A 12,153-nucleotide genomic window follows, 5' to 3' on the forward strand; every position below is an offset into this window, starting at 1 on the left:
GGCGTTGGTACATTCCCTTTCCGGTTGATTTTCTAAAATGTAAAAGTGTTTTCTGAAATGTAAATTTGTTTTCTGAAATGTAAAAGTGTTTTCTGAAATGTAAATTTGTTTTCTGAAATGTAAAAGTGTTTTCTGAAATGTAAAAGTGTTTTCTGAAATGTAAATTTGTTTTCTGAAATGTAAAAGTGTTTTCTGAAATGTAAATTTGTTTTCTGAAATGTAAATTTGTTTTCTGAAATGTAAATTTGTTTCGGTACTTGTAAAAGTGTTTTGCACCCCACGGCCACCGTAGGATAGTGGCCAGGTCACTACGTGATACTGGTGGAGGAAAACGTTTCCTGACTCGCTCCTCCAAAACACCCCAAAGTGGCTCAATAATATTTAGATCTGGTGACTGTGCAGGCCATGGGAGATGTTCAACTTCACTTTCATGTTCATCAAACCAATCTTTCACCAGTCTTGCTGTGTGTATTGGTGCATTGTCATCCTGATACACGGCACCGCCTTCAGGATACAATGTTTGAACCATTGGATGCACATGGTCCTCAAGAATGGTTCGGTAGTCCTTGGCAGTGACGCGCCCATCTAGCACAAGTATTGGGCCAAGGGAATGCCATGATATGGCAGTCCAAACCATCACTGATCCACCCCCATGCTTCACTCTAGGCATGCAACAGTCTGGGTGGTACGCTTCTTTGGGGCTTCTCCACACCATAACTCTCCTGGATGTGGGGAAATCCGTAAAGGTGGACTCATCAGAGAACAATACATGTTTCACATTGTCCACAGCCCAAGAGTTGCACTCCTTGCACCATTGAAACCGACGTTTGGCATTGGCATGAGTGACCAAAGGTTTGGCTATAGCAGCCCGGCCGTGTATATTGACCCTGTGGAGATCCCGACGGACAGTTCTGGTGGAAACAGGAGAGTTGAGGTGCACATTTAATTCTGCCGTGATTTGGGCAGCCGTGGTTTTATGTTTTTTGGATACAATCCGGGTTAGCACCCGAACATCCCTTTCAGACAGCTTCCTCTTGCATCCACAGTTAATCCTGTTGGATGTGGTTCATCCTTCTTGGTGGTATGCTGACATTACCCTGGATACTGTGGCTCTTGATACATCACAAAGACTTGCTGTCTTGGTCACAGATGCGCCAGCGAGATGTGCACCAACAATTTGTCCTCTTTTGAACTCTGGTATGTCACCCATAATGTTGTGTGCATTTCAATATTTTGAGCAAAACTGTGCTCTTACCCTGCTAATTGAACCTTCACACTCTGCTCTTACTGGTGCAATGTGCAATCAATGAAGACTGGCTACCAGGCTGGTCCAATTTAGCCATGAAACCTCCCACACTAAAATGACAGGTGTTTCAGTTTCATTGTCCAACCCCTGTACATGGTTTTCAGTTTGATAAACAATACTAGCAGTTGAACTGTAGCTATGCGCTTCTGCCCAGTCAGACTAAAAACGAGATTTTCTGCAACAAACTCTCCAGATGCATTTGGTGTAAAACAATCAATGAAAATAACCTTATGTCCAATGTTAAGTATGGTGGAGGATCTGTAATGCTGTGGGCCTGTTTCTCTGCTAAATGACTTTGGAATCTCGTCACTCAATCACATTACAAATGCTTTAAACTTCCTGAACAACTTGATTAACATTCTGTTGGCCAGTAAACTGAAAAAAGGTCGTCAGTTAGCATTTTCCTATGGAAACCTGTGGGCTGAGCTGAACATAACAACGGATAAGAGAGGATTCTGGATGATCTTGAGAGATTAAACAAAGAAACGGATTAAAGATCTGACTGTCTTTGCACGCACAGACCTTGTGAAATGTCACAGGAGAAGACTAAGAACCATCCTATTGCCAAGGGTTGAGCTACAGCATATGTTGTTCTTCCACCTGTACATAGATGCTTTACTTTATTATTACGAGCATCAATCCCCGCCTAAACCATCACAGCTGCTGGTTTCTAAAGGTTTTACCAACAACAGTCCAGAATTTCCAAAGTGATTACAGACTTTGAATCAGGCAAAGATTTTCACTTCATCTTGTTCAAGAATTATTTCAGGATGTTGCTTCTAGATCGTGTTCCTATTTTTCTGTGCATCTCTTTATGGATGAATGAAAAACTGTGTTTGTAGAGAGGTGTTAAAATCACAACTGTATCATTTCAGCTTGGTTCTTTAGCGTTGACGCTGCTTATTTGTCATTTTCTGAACATTTTATTTGAGATTTTGACATTGAGATATTTCTTTAAATAATTTAACATGTATTTAGTGATCTCTTTTTCATGGGTAGCTCTGAAAGAGGCTGGTATACAAGATCATGATACTGGGACATTTCCACAACTGCAGCTGTTAGATGTTCTACCTGATGATTTTCAGTGTTTCACAGCTTTTCCAATCTCCTGTTGTCCCAACTTTAAAAAACAAGGGTTTTACCAGCATTAAATCTAATTTTATAGGAAAAGTGTTAGGCAAGCTGTTTCCATGTGATGATTCAGTGAGAGCAAACATTTTCCCACCTCTCCAAGCAGGTGAGTGGCTCTCGCTCTGCAGAGGAAAACCACTCGGAGGCTGTGAGAATGGCCCCATGGAAAAACCTTTGCTGATATTTACTATGTGAGCACCCATGAGAGCCGCATGTGAAAAGTGACACCTGCTCTCCCATTACACTTTCTCAGGACGGTGATTGTGCTTTGTGTTTGTTTGTGTAACAGTAAATTTCTCGTCGTATAGCGTGTTTGTGTGTGTCCACTTTAAGCCCAGAGGGAAACGGAGTATAGGAGGGTCTTAGAGCAGATAAACAAAGTCAGGCAGAGTTTATGGCAAACACAGCTGAAAATGCACAGAGACACCCTGAGAACGCGCTCTAATGCTTTCCCAACATCTAATAGATCACTTCACTTCCCTGTCACGATGCTCTCATCCACCCCTAAAGTGTCTCCTCTGGGATGCAATATAACTTTTAAAGAGGATACTGCCTGTTTTCCCATGAAATATCTCGTGTTTTGTGTGACTGTTTGTAATAATAATCCTTCCTTTTTATTTCTGCCATCTTTGTGTCCGCCTAAGGCTCTTTGTTACAAATCTCCATTTAAAAGGACTCATCAGATGTGTGTCTTTTTTTATATTCATAGCTTTTATGTGGTCAGCAACTCCAAATATAACCTAATTATAGCGTCTGGGGTCAAAGGTCACAGCTGGGTGCCTTTAGGACTTTTCATTAGCAAAATGGAGGGAAGAAGCTGTGTCGATAATGGACTTCTAGTTGTTGTGTTGGAATTCAGAAACTTCCTGCGTTTGAATTTGAAGGTTTGTCTCCGTATCAGTTTATGTTTTTGTGTCTTCGATGTATTTATTCACATTAAAAATATAAAGACTTTTTTAACAAAAGAGTAATGATAAATGAATGAGAAAAAAACTTCCTACCCAAGTTTTATTCAAACTTTTCAAGTAATTTAACATTTCTGAGACCAGTTTGTGCTAAATAATTACACCATTGCTGCGATACTTTAAAACAAATTCCTATTTTTTATGTTAAAGGGTATTCAATAAAAAGTATGGAAAAACTCCTGCAGCGTAAGCTTTCTTCACAGTGAACAGTTTTATTTGTCATTAACAGGTACATATAATACTGTTAATGTCTACCTGTTTTCCCATATAAAATGCTTTCTTAATGTAACTGGTTGTGGGTTTTCCTTAACATGGAAAACAGTTGGATCATTTTTTTCAACCAGCCAACAGCTAGTTTAATTAAACACTAACATTGTACAGCAATGTGGCTTGATGTGAGATTTAATTCATGGAAAGCTCAGAAGGATGCCAGAATCCCACACTGTAATATAACAACTAACATCCAGGAAAAATCCCCAAGCACCTTCAGGTAATCAGCTTCTCGGTAAAAGTTTCAAGCTACACTTGCAATAGAGGGTGATCTAGTCACATGAGATCAAAATTTCATTCTTAGGCCTACATAGGAAATGCTTTGTGAGGTAAAAAGCTAACACTACAGATCACCATGAACACAACACTGGTGAAACAGGGTGGTGGCAGCATCATGCTATGGTGATGCTTTTATTCAGCAAAGATATTGAAGCTGGTGATGGGAAGATAAAAACAGAAAAATACACAGCAATCCTGGATGAAAACCTGTTAAAGGAACACACCAGGCCCAGTGTGAGACATGGCGGTGGCAGCATCATGCTGTGGAGATGCTTCTCTTCAGCAGCGAGAGAGAAACTGGTCAGGGTTGATGGGAAGATGGATTGAAGAACATTAGAGGCTGCAATCGACTAGAGACTGGCGTGGAGATTGTAGGAGGACAACAACTGTAAACATACAGCCAGAGACACAACAGGATGGATTAGGACAAAACAAATTTGTTAGAATGGCCTAGTCAAAGTCATGGCCCAAGTCCAATAAAGAATCTGTTGCAAGGCAGATGCTCATGTTCACCGACGGTCTCCATCCAATCAGACTGTTTCATCTATTTTGGAATGACCGATATTCAGTCTCTAGATGTACAAAGCTGGTAGAGACAAACCTCCAGAGATCTACGACTGCAGCAAAAGGTGGTTCCACCGAGTGTTGGTTGAAATGTGCATCACGCTTCATCATTAATCAATAATCATTTTTCTTCATTTGCACACTACATTTGTCAGAGTTTATTTAATGATCATCTCTAAAAGGAAGTGATCTCATAGTAGGAAGAAACCAAAGCATAAACAGTGCAGCCAGCATTCAAGTCCGTTCCTCTCTGAGGGGAGAGTTCAGCTCCAAGACAAACAACCCGACCTCTTTTCAAGTGGTTCTTCAAACGGCACTGCCACTATCAATTCAAAGGATTTGGATTTCAACAGGGAGTGTTAGATTACATGAGCAGCAGGCTGGGCTTTTGACTAAAGGCCAAACTTATTGCAATCTCTGCAGAACGTACAGGAAGTTTTCTGTGGTTCATGAGGTTTGGGAGTAAATTTAGACTACAAAGCATTTACAGACAGTAACAGAACCCTGATTGCAGCCAGACTGAAGCAAGCCCTTGCTTTGCACCTCCTCGGGCACATTTCAGCATATGATCGTAGCACTCTGTGGATGAGCTTGTAATGATATTTCCTTGTTTTGGTTGCCTCTACAGCTCTTTTCACTTCTTTTATGAGCTCATAAGCTGCAGTTAAGCATTGTTTGTGATCCAGATGAGAATAAAGTTATCAGTAGCCCAGTGGTGCTATAGCAAAACCTTAGGGGGGGGGGATCTGGAGCTGGGTGGGGGTCTGCACCGTTTCACCCATTTGCAGCTACCCTACCCCCTACATCTCCTCTAATTGGCTGAATCACTTTGGAGGGAAACTTAACGAGAAGCAGGATCCCTCCAAAAATCACAATAGGTATAGTGTTTTACATATTGTTCGCAGACAGATGTTGTTTCTCCCGACCACATCCACATTTGAATACCTTTCACTGGACACAATGGAGGAAATTACAAAGGGGGCTATATTTTGGCAGTCAGTGCAGATGCATAATTCAGCCTGCCAAGAAGATTTCCAATATATTAAATTGGTGAAACAAACCTTTGAAACACTTGTTTCTTTTGATTGTTCATTTTTAACCTCCAAACCGCTTAAATAATCCTTATTAATTTTTTTATTCAGTATTTAACTTTATGTAAAGTCAGTTTACTTCTGTTTTTATTGTTTTATTGCCCTTTTAGTTGTTTTTGCCTGTTCTTATTGCTCTTTCTTTGTTTTCTGTTTTATAGTTTCCTCGATTTTACATGCGCAGCACGTTGCTGCTGCTATAGTCTTAAAGTGCTTGATAAATATTAAATAAAACGGAGTCAGGGCAACAGCTGAGTACAGCTTGGAACTGACCTGCAGGAAAACACGCCAATGTTATGTCTTTGGATAACAAGATGGCTTATTAAATGCCAAAAAAGCATTATCATCATGTAGGACAAGCAAGAGACAGCTGTGGTTTTGTTTTTGACCAGCACCATACAAATGTCTTTGAATCCAGTTGGTCCGATTAGCAGTGCTGGCAGCTAACATTTCTCAGTCCAGGCGACAAGACATTGGGTCTAAAAGTAGTTGACAAAATTTGGCAACCATGAAGAGATAAGACTGTTCCTTGGTAGGTTTTTAAGTTCACTTGCATTTTTTGAATTAGAAACGCTTTGGAAATCAACTTTATGTATCTGTGTATTTAATGATTCTGTAAAGGCTCTGAAACTCAATGTTTAAATACTGGTTCATACCTTAAGTTAGGAACCTTGTCATGTCTACATGATTTAAGGATCAGAGTTACGTGAGTTAAAAAATAATGTGGACAGATACTGGACTAATAAATGAGAGAAAAAGCAGCCAAAACCAAAGAAAAACCTTCAGAAAGACGTTTAGAGTCTGCTTCATCCGAGGCAAATTACAACGAAAGGTCTTTACTCAACAATGTCAATACATTACTGTAAGAAGAGCTACCCTTGGCTCAAAGGCTTCATTCATCAGTTAGACCCAAGAGATTAAATTAGGCTCTGGCTCAGTTTATCCCTTCGCCAACTCATCCCTTGATTTTGTACCGATTCTTTGACATTTCATCCTGACCAACTTAACCTGAGTATCAGTATGTTTATCTTGGCAAAAAGAGACAAATGGTGATAAACGTGCTTAAACATCTTGTATAAATTAAAGTAAGTATATATTATTTTCTAAATATTTTATTTCACAACATCTTAGGATAATTGGTTGTCTTTGTGTGTTCAAACATCCCTAACAATGGTGTGAAATGATGGGGGTCAAAACAAAATGTCCTCTGAGACATTAAACCTGTTCTGTAAGGAAAGAAACACAAGTTAAGTGTCTTGCTTCTTTCCTAAGCTAACTTTTATCTAGCTTTAGAATCCATAAATCCTAATAACATCAAGCTTATTATTTAACTCTTAGCACAAGCACTAATAATTGATGATTTTTAAGCACAGACATCAGATACAGTAGAAAGTTTCATCAGAGTACAAATGATCCTAAAATGAACAATTTTAAAATGATATAGCTAAAGTTTGGCAACTCTTTAAAAGCCCTTTTCCCTCCTTGACATAATCAAATGCTCACATTATAAGATTAGAAAGTATTTACAGTTAAACACTTCAAAATTACAACTTCTTTTCTTTTGCTGAACGACTTGAGTTGAGTACCTCCTCCCCCTCCATGCGTTCCTTCTCCTTCCCTGCACCTCTGAATAGAGTTTGGTCATCCTATAGGTCATCCTAGGCTGAGCAGGGAATAATTGGACTGCCTACACACATACACACACACACACACACACACATGCACACTTAAAACTTTAAACCCCCCCTCATACAATGGCCTACCCAGACAATAGACACATGCCAATACTCTGACCCCCACAGCTATCTCCGCAGGCACAGAAACCTCCTTGTTTATCCTGAATCCTTCTGCCCTCCTGCATGCTCGGTCAGCAGAATAATGCCAGTGATGCGATTAGATTAAACGTATCATGTTTCACATTAAATCATGGAAATAATACCATTTTATATACAGGTCCTTCTCAAAAAATTAGCATATTGTGATAAAGTTCATTATTTTCCATAATGTCATGATGAAAATGTAACATTCATATATTTTAGATTCATTGCACACTAACTGAAATATTTCAGGTCTTTTATTGTCTTAATACGGATGATTTTGGCATACAGCTCATGAAAACCCAAAATTCCTATCTCACAAAATTAGCATATCATTAAAAGGGTCTCTAAACGAGCTATGAACCTAATCATCTGAATCAACGAGTTAACTCTAAACACCTGCAAAAGATTCTTGAGGCCTTTAAAACTCCCAGCCTGGTTCATCACTCAAAACCCCAATCATGGGTAAGACTGCCGACCTGACTGCTGTCCAGAAGGCCACTATTGACACCCTCAAGCAAGAGGGTAAGACACAGAAAGAAATTTCTGAACGAATAGGCTGTTCCCAGAGTGCTGTATCAAGGCACCTCAGTGGGAAGTCTGTGGGAAGGAAAAAGTGTGGCAGAAAACGCTGCACAACGAGAAGAGGTGACCGGACCCTGAGGAAGATTGTGGAGAAGGGCCGATTCCAGACCTTGGGGGACCTGCGGAAGCAGTGGACTGAGTCTGGAGTAGAAACATCCAGAGCCACCGTGCACAGGCGTGTGCAGGAAATGGTCTACAGGTGCTGCATTCCCCAGGTCAAGCCACTTTTGAACCAGAAACAGCAGCAGAAGCGCCTGACCTGGGCTACAGAGAAGCAGCACTGGACTGTTGCTCAGTGGTCCAAAGTACTTTTTTTGGATGAAAGCAAATTCTGCATGTCATTCGGAAATCAAGGTGCCAGAGTCTGGAGGAAGACTGGGGAGAAGGAAATGCCAAAACGCCAGAAGTCCAGTGTCAAGTACCCACAGTCAGTGATGGTCTGGGGTGCCGTGTCAGCTGCTGGTGTTGGTCCACTGTGTTTTATCAAGAGCAGGGTCAATGCAGCTAGCTATCAGGAGATTTTGGAGCACTTCATGCTTCCATCTGCTGAAAAGCTTTATGGAGATGAAGATTTCATTTTTCAGCACGACCTGGCACCTGCTCACAGTGCCAAAACCACTGGTAAATGGTTTACTGACCATGGTATCACTGTGCTCAATTGGCCCGCCAACTCTCCTGACCTGAACCCCATAGAGAATCTGTGGGATATTGTGAAGAGAACGTTGAGAGACTCAAGACCCAACACTCTGGATGAGCTAAAGGCCGCTATCGAAGCATCCTGGGCCTCCATAAGACCTCAGCAGTGCCACAGGCTGATTGCGTCCATGCCACGCCGCATTGAAGCAGTCATTTCTGCAAAAGGATTCCCGACCAAGTATTGAGTGCATAACTGTACATGATTATTTGAAGGTTGACGTTTTTTGTATTAAAAACACTTTTCTTTTATTGGTCGGATGAAATATGCTAATTTTGTGAGATATGAATTTTGGGTTTTCATGAGCTGTATGCCAAAATCATCCGTATTAAGACAATAAAAGACCTGAAATATTTCAGTTAGTGTGCAATGAATCTAAAATATATGAATATTCAATTTTCATCATGACATTATAGAAAATAATGAACTTTATCACAATATGCTAATTTTTTGAGAAGGACCTGTAGATGCTAACGCTGAGCTGCGCCTGCAGGGATTTTTCAGCTAGTCCCTGGTAAGAGTTAAAACCAGCGATGACTAAAAGAGAAGCCAAGAGCAGAACAGACTTTGTCTTGAAAAAGCTCTGATCTCAGAAACATCATTGTGATTTATAGGATACTAATTTCCAACCGTTGTCATCTTTGCATTGGGTTTAAAAACTAAAATATCATTGGTGCTTTAAGTGACCGCTGCCTTACTTCTCTGTTTGATGTTTACTCTGATCAGAAACACTTTACATGTCCAGTTCTGAGGATGTGTTTCACTCAGGAAGATCATTAGTGCTACACAACCTCCAACCTTCATTTCCTGTGTAAATAATCATGAAATACAGACATGACGTTGGTTTAAAGCTTCATGAAATAGCATCAGCATAAAGCGCTATGGTGTTTTTGAGTTTAGAGATGTTTTAATATGGTAGAAGTCCACCTTCTAGCTTCGGCCTCCGGAACCAAACTAATCTGAGTTGAGACTAAATAAAGACACTAAGACAGTTATCTACAGCTTAAGAACTCTCTGCAGAAATCCTACCATCCCTGTATTACTTTTTTTAGCTTGCTGCATGCTTGCAGACAGCTAATGATAAGAATTGAGAGTGAGTCAATTTCAAGGTAACAGAACTGGATTAAGACATAAAATATCAGCAGTTTGACACTGATGAGATGAGATCTAGGGATTAATCTTCCAGGGTTAGCAGGAAGCACAATCTTTTTTGTTTTCTGTCCTCCAGATGACAATTAAAATCTCTGAAATGGGACTTAGTGGGACTATAATTGTGCTGCTCAGCCTCCACAGCTTCTTTTATCACCCATCATCTTTTACCAGCTCTATTTAGATTCCCTGCTCACCCCCAGCTCATCCCTAAGTTCCCTTTTGATCCGATTTTTAAAAACGAAATGCCGTCCTGCACGCCTGCTGCCCTGCACTTTTGCTCTCTCAGCACCTGCACTCCAGTGTCCTTCACCTCATCAATGAACCGGCTTTTTCTTTTTTAAATTGTAGCTACGCATCTGTTGCAAACGAGGTAGCTTTTGTAAAGGGGGAACCCTTGAGGGGACCTCTTTTAAACCTTATCACCCACTTCTCTGTCCTCTTCATTCAGTCTTACTTCAGGGGTATCATATCACCAATCCCGCTGGGCATATTTGTGAGCATTGGTGGATGTTCTCAAGATAACAGGTGTATTTAACATATACAACAGGTGGGATTATTACCAGAAGAAAAGCAGGCTCCTTTTTGTTACAGTTAAGTTGTTTTAAATGCTCTAAGTTATTGAATATCTTTTAAATTTTCTTCAAGAGATTAACATAAAACCCTTTTTGCAAGCTTGCAAAGCATGCCAAAGTCAACATATATAATCGCCTGGCTTGAATTGTTTCACATTTTATTTAGATTTCATGTGACAACACACAGTAGTGCAGTTTTCTATCTTTATTTCTAAATAACAACTAGGAGAGTAACATGTATCAGTGTCCAGCTACCATAAAGAAAAGCGTCCCCACAGCATGATGCTTCCACCACCTCACAATGATCTGCAGTGTTAGTTTTCCTCCACAGCATGTTTTGAATGTAGGCCAAAAAGTTTCATTTTGGTCTCATCAAATCAAACCACCTTGTTCTGCTTGTTTACGACGTCCCCTACAAGGCGTGTTGCAAACTGGGAACAGGAGTTCTAATGGTTTTGTTTTTGGTTTATTTCCCATACAGTCCACATTTTTGGAGAGCACATCTAATAGTTGTCCTGTTAATGGATACTAACACCTGAGCTTGGATCTTTGTGGCTCCTCTAGAGTTACCATAATTAATGCTATCCTTGCCCAGCCTGTCAGTTCAGGTGGATGTCCACGGTTTTGTAGGTTTGCAGTTGGTCCGTCCTCTTCTCATGTTGAACAGAACTCTGTGGGATGTTTAAAACCCATCTTACAACCTGCTTTAAACTTCTCCACAGTTTTCTCCTTGACCTATCTGCTGTTCTTTGGGCTCCATGTGTCATATTGCTGGGTTTGTGGTAGGACCAAAGTGCAGAGAAGAGGCCAGGAGCACGAAGAATGAAGGTAAGTTGAATTTATATTTCCACACTCACAGGGGCAGGCAGGGAAACCAGGAGTATACAGAACCAGAACCAGACCAGAACTGAGAGTTAGACATGGAAGACACATCACACACACAAACACAAGGATCCAGCAGGGAACTAAGGCCACTAAGGAACTCAAATACAAACAAGGAATGCAGAGAACCAATGAACGACAAGAGCAGGTAATCTATGAAAACACAGAACAGGTGTGGGTGACACTACTGGGAGACAGAGGGAGGAAAACCAGTTAACAAGACAAGACACAGAACTAAAGGTAAACAGAGATCCAGACCAGGTATAAAAAATAAAAACACAAACCCAAAACTCAGTCACTGGCTGGGTCTGACACCATGATGCTGTTTGTCCTCTAATGTTCTCTAAATAAGCTTCACGGCCAGAAACAGAACATCTGCATTTATACTGAGATTAAACTGGACACAGAGGGTCATTACTCATTAATTAGGGGACTTCAAAAGGTAATGTATTGTATTGTATTTTTATTTAGGGGTATCAAAGGAAAGGGGTCATCCTTCACAATTATTCACCGTTTTCTGATCAATCTCGTCACATTACAACGTGAAACAAATTGAAATACATGAAGGAGAGGATCAATACTTTTGCAATGAACAATGAGCTCACTGCTCATTATTCTTATCTGTGTCAAGACAGAGCCTGGAAGCTGATAAAGGAGGAAAGAGTGGAGACAAAACAGTCTGTCTTCTGACTGAGTCACTCTTCAACAGAGATGGTTTCTTTCTGAGCACAGCAGAAAAGTAAGAAAGCAAAAAGAGAGACAGCAAAAAGGAACTTTCTCAGTAATTAGAGCATGGAGCACTGGCTTGAATCATTGCACACACACACATAATTAAAATGCATTCATAC

This window comes from Girardinichthys multiradiatus, chromosome 10 (assembly GCF_021462225.1).
Source record: "Girardinichthys multiradiatus isolate DD_20200921_A chromosome 10, DD_fGirMul_XY1, whole genome shotgun sequence".
Classification (NCBI taxonomy): domain Eukaryota; kingdom Metazoa; phylum Chordata; class Actinopteri; order Cyprinodontiformes; family Goodeidae; genus Girardinichthys; species Girardinichthys multiradiatus.